This window comes from Aplysia californica, unplaced genomic scaffold, assembly GCF_000002075.1.
Source record: "Aplysia californica isolate F4 #8 unplaced genomic scaffold, AplCal3.0 scaffold00195, whole genome shotgun sequence".
In the NCBI taxonomy this organism is placed as follows: Eukaryota; Metazoa; Mollusca; class Gastropoda; order Aplysiida; family Aplysiidae; genus Aplysia; species Aplysia californica.
Window position 1 is genome coordinate 321,833 of NW_004797465.1, and position 5,724 is coordinate 327,556.

Sequence of the window (5,724 nt, forward strand, 5' to 3'; positions counted from 1 at the left end):
TCCTTCTCCTTCTTCTTCTTCTTCTTCTTCTTCTTCCTCTTCTTCTTCTTCTTCTTCTTCTTCTTCTTCTTCTTCTTCTTCTTTCTCCTGTTAGTTCTCAGGGGTGGACGACTGCTGGTTCTTCAGCCTGCAGTGCAACCATTTACCTCTCCGTGAGTGCAGTCGATTTCTACGTGTGTGACCGTTTATCTACTTCGTAGGGCCCCTTAAAGAGCAGCCACATTCCTATTTCAAATCATGTATCCTGTACTCAAGCGCGGATCATTAACTGGGCAAGGCCGGAGGAGCAGATCACTTAAAGTAAGCTGTAGAGGACAAGAGATGGTCTGCTGATTATAATTCTTATTCAGTTTCAAGTCAATCCAAATTAATATCAACATTCATAGTACTTTCCCTCTAGTTAAAAAAAAACGATCCTAAGAGACAATACGGGTTCGCCGATGTGTTGTCACACCACAGAAACTCGTTCCTAAATCCTAGTTTATCTCGCTGGCTCACAAAGTAGTTGTTGTTACCAGCTGCTGTCACGATGCGCGCCTTCGTATCGCGCGCTCAGGGGTGACGTCACCCAACCATACGAATTGAGCAATTGCCCTCAGAGTGGAAAGAGCCCGCATGAAGATCACCTTTCTTGCCAAATTTGGCTCTTCTGTTGCTTACAATTGACAAAACTGTCTAGAACAGTACATTAGAGTAATATTTATCGTTAAACATGTCTCTGGTCACTGTCAGTTAACACGTACGTGTACTGTCATAATGGCTCATATCTTTATTGTTAATTGAATTTTAAGACACCTATTGTTGTGTTTGGTGTTCTGTTCACAGCTTACTTCCTCCTACAGCCTTACCTGGCCCCAAAAAGCACCCCCGGCGAGTAGGTGGTTTGGCCAGTCTTTTTATATTATAACAAGGTTTGCTTACCTTAGCACGTGAAGACTAGTTTCCGGGCGGATGAAGCGGATGAGATCAACAAAAGATCCAACAGTTTTGAAGGCGGTACTAGCAAGTGCTGTGGAGTGCGTATAAGGGTATGGACAAGGCGCCGAAGAAGTTCTGGCCATCCACTGCAGCCTGGCAGTTTCCAGATGTAACGGTCCTCGTGCCACTGGGTGAAGGCTTCCTAGACAGAGAGGGTGGGACTGCCACCGTGCAACGATTTACACTCATCACTATCTTCATAATCCACACTATCACTCCAAAGCCCCGCGGCGATAGGTAAGTGGCGAAAGTAACAGAGGCAGGTGAGCCCTGGCAGTGATAGTCACAACCTGCACGCAGGCGGCAATTGGGCATTTGGTCGTCCGACTCCTGACCTTTACAGCAGGATCTCTTGGCAGCACTCAGTGGCGACTGGGCAGCCTCTCTCAAGGACTGCACTGCCCACCCTCAAGGTGGAAGGGGTCTATAAAAGGTGACCCAAACAAATGCCTGCCATTCAAAGTCTGTTCAGTTTACCGCGGCTGACAGACTCACCCATTTTGCTGTCGAAAATAACAACAACAACAAAGAAAAAGAAAGATAATCCTTGGATCCTGGAATGTTAGAACTCTCCTCTATAGAGATAAGACCAACAGACCTGAACGAAGAACGGCCATTGTGGAGAGATAACTCCAACACTACAACATTGACATCGCTGCACTTAGTGAGACGCGTCTTCCAGATGAGGGCTCACTAAAGGAAGAATAAGGAGGTGGCTGCACCTACTTTAGGAAAGGAAAACCACAGACAGAGGAACAAATTCACGGAGATCAGCAGCTCTCCATAAGAGCCTTCCTGCTCTACCAGTCGGAATCTACGAGCACTTAATGAAACTCGTCCCCCTCAGCAAGTTTAGACACGCCACAATCATCAGTGCTTACGCCCCCACACTCATTAGCTCAGAATACGCAAAGGAACACTTTTACCAACAGCTAACCGAGATCATGCAATCCACTCCAAAGAACTACAAGATCGTCCTGCTAGGTGACTTCAGTGCCCGCGTTGGAAAAGATAACAGCAGTTGGGAGAATGTTCTGGGGCCTCATGGAGTGGGAAGAGTCAACGAAAATGGTCTCCTCCTTCTTCAGCCCTGGAAACCTTCCATGACATCTTGCTACATACATGTATCTGGGAAGAAGAGCAAATGCCTGCTGATTTCAAAGACACGATCATAGTTGCGCTGTACAAGAACAAATGCAGTAAAGCGGACTGCGGAAACTACAGGGGCATCTCCGTTCTCTCCATAGCAGGGAAAGTATTTGCAAGGGTATCCTCAAAACAGACTGATAACCATCTCAGAAAAGATCCTACCAGAGGCTCAGTGTGGCTTTAGGCCAGGGGGAAGCACTGTGGACATGATCTTCGTTAAGAAACTAATTCAAGAAAAGTGCACAGAACAGAATATGCCTCTTTAATCAGTCTTTATTGACCCTACAAGGCTTTCCACACGGTCAACAGAGAAGCCTCGTGGACTGTCCTAGAACGGATTGGCTGCCCTCTCAAGTTCCTAAAGATCATCCAACTCTTCCCCATAGGCATGAGTGGGCAAGTTCCTGCAAGTGGCAACATAACTGACGAATTCGAAATTACAAATGGCGTAGAACAAGGCTGTGTCCTGGCACCAGTCCTTTTCAATATATTCTTCACTGCCATGCTTTCCCACGCCTGCAAGGATCTTGACAAGGGAATATATCTAAATTATCGACTAGATAGCTCTCTTTTTGATCTACATCGTCTGAAAGCCAAGACAAAAATCAGCACAAAACTCCTTCAGGAGGCGCTCTTCGCCGATGACTACTCCTTGAATGCTCACTCCGAAGCGGACTTGCAAACAATGCTCAATCACTCCGCAGAAGCCTCAAAGCTTTTTGGACTTACAATAAGCATTGGGAAAACTGAAGTTCTTCACCAGCCTGCCCCACAAACTAATCCACTGTCCCCAAACATTACTATCAATGGCAACAGCCTGAAGAACATACCTTGGAAGTATCAGCTTTGCAGACGGCTCAATCGATCAGGGAATTGATTCAAGAATCGGCAAAGCCAGCCAAGCTCTCGGTAGACTGAGAAACTATGTACTAAAAAAAACAGCACAATGTCTGGCTGTCAACAAAAGTCAAAGTGTACCAAGCCGTTGTGCTCTCCTCCCTCCTCTACGGTTTGTAGACCTGGACACTCTACAGGAAGCACACCAAAAAATTAGAGCAGTTCCATCAAAGGGCTCTCCGCAGCATACTCGGTCTCCGGAGGCAAGACCGCATCACCAACATTGAGTTCTTCAACCGATCAAGCTCACAAAGCATAGTAAGCATGCTTGTGAAAGCCCAACTGATATGGGTCGGTCATGTCATCCGCATGGAAGACCACCTTATGCCCAAACAACTGCTGTACGGGGAACTCGCAAGTGGCAAAAGAAATCTCGGGAGACCAAAAAAGCGGTTTAAAGACACGATAAAGGAAAACTCCAGTTTGCACAGGTAACCCCCAAAGAACTCAAAAGAACTGTAACCGAAAGGAACACCAGGCGCAGGTTCGTTCGTCTTGCCAGCAGAAACAGCGACACAAAATACAGGGAGAAGCTGACTGTCAGAAGAAAGAGAAGGCATAATCCAAGCACCCCAACCACGACATTCCAGTGTCCCCACTGCGACAGACATAGTACATCCAGGATTGGATTGCACAGCTTCATGCGCTTCCACAGATGAGCTGCAGGATTTCATCGTCATCTTCGGCAACAAAGGACTACCTACATTATATAACAGAATTTTATCGGAGGTGAGAGTTGAGAGTCGAGGGCTGACTTGCGAGAGGCACCTAGGTGCAAGTCTGGACCGCACCGCCCCTTCCCCCCTCCCTTCTTCCCCTTCTCCGTTCTCACCCCAGCCCGGGTCTGTGTTCTAAAATTAGTATTAATAGTATTTGACATAGCCTAGTTTCTCGCTCAAAACAGTGCCTTAAAAATTATGATTGGAAATTGTTGTGTGCTTGCTTTATTCAATGCGAATGTCGTAAGTGTATTGTAGGCCTTTTGTTTCGGACTCAACCTAGACTTGGTCTGCTTGGTACAGCGTCAGTGGTGTGATATCAGCTGGTTTGTTTTGTTTTATCACGGTTTTACGGCGCTCGCAACTGCATAAAATTATGTCATATGAGCACCAAGAGGCGGATGTCAACAGAGAAGTCTAAACGGGGAACCAGACTTACTCTGCTCACTTCTCTAGCCTCAGCAGCAGAAAGTCTGCTGCAACCATCAATTAAGGCACCCCGGAAATAGCAGTTCACAAGAGAGTGACAAACAAACAAAAAAGTAGAGGAAAATTACAATAGTAAGGATGAGGAAAGAAAAAGCAGCAGTTCCTCCTATATGTTGTTCCGGCACAGTATGAGCATGGCATTGATAAATCAGTCCATTTACAAACTGTGCATAAGAACATGTTACACCCCACTTTGGGAATGGCATAGAGACAACTTCAGTCAGTAGCACTTCCCTGGTTGGGGAGGAGGTTGGGGGGGGGGGGGGGGGGGTATCAACTTGGTTCTATGCTTCTTTAGACTACCATAAATTAGCTCCTTAACATTATCATTATATAAGTTTTTTTAGTGGAAGGGGGCCATTTTATATTCCCTTGTGCTCTATGTGTGTTTGTGAGTGTGTTGTGTTGTGAAAAAAAGGGGGGGGGGGGGGAGGGGAAGCAAACATACGGGTATCCTTCAATCTTGGGTTCGACCCTACCTAGCCTACCCTATTACGGGTCCCCATTTGGGGGATCGGGTCTGGTCGGGGCGGTTTGCTAGCCAGATTGAGGGCGCAAAGCGACTATCATGGCATACACCAATCACGTCCGACTCGTCGACCCAAAAACAAACTCATTTAGAACGCGTTTGTTTTTAACCGACGAGGCTGGCGATCATACTGGCCCGACCAGACTCGACCTCACCCGATCCCCCAATGGGCACCCCGTATAAGATCAGGACTCCAACCACTTGAAAATAAACAAAATGCTTACTCTTTGTGTTACAATCATCATCTTTCAGATTTTCTGTCCTAGAACTTTTATTGTGCCTATTATGTAACAATATGTGTGTTTTTTTCTCAAAACTTAAATTTTTGATAGTTTTTGGCATCTACTTTTTAAAATTTTCTACATGTATTTGATTCCAATGAAGTTTTCAGTGCTTGTTATTCACACCATAACCTAACTTTATACAGGTGGAAAATCAAATCGATGGTTTCCAAAGTGAGTTATATGTATGATTATGCAATCGAATTCAGAGACATGAAGGGGTAGGCCAGTTATCCATCTCTAACTTTTTTTCCTAATCAAGATATCCAAGATCCCAAATGTATATTATTTTATATTGAGTATATCTACTAATGTACAAAATTTGGTAGGTGAAATTAATTTTTAAAAATCCTCTTTACTTTTCTGAAAGTTGTTAAGTTTCAATATGGGCGCCGTTACCATGCAGTAACATTAGACTTAAACAAACAAACATAAATTAAAGTTACATTTTAGAGATATGCTTAGCTGTTACACCTCCAAGCCATAAGGCTTTATCTGAAAGGTTATAGTTACCGAGATAGGTTTATAAACCAGCCCCCCCCCCGAGGAGTAAGTGTAGAAGACAGCAAATGACAGAGAGGTCTGGAGGAAAGGTGGTGAAAAAGGAAAACGTTAGAATTTTTTTTCACATCTGCGAGGTTTCGATCCCAGAACGACGACCGTTTTGAATTTTGAATGAGAA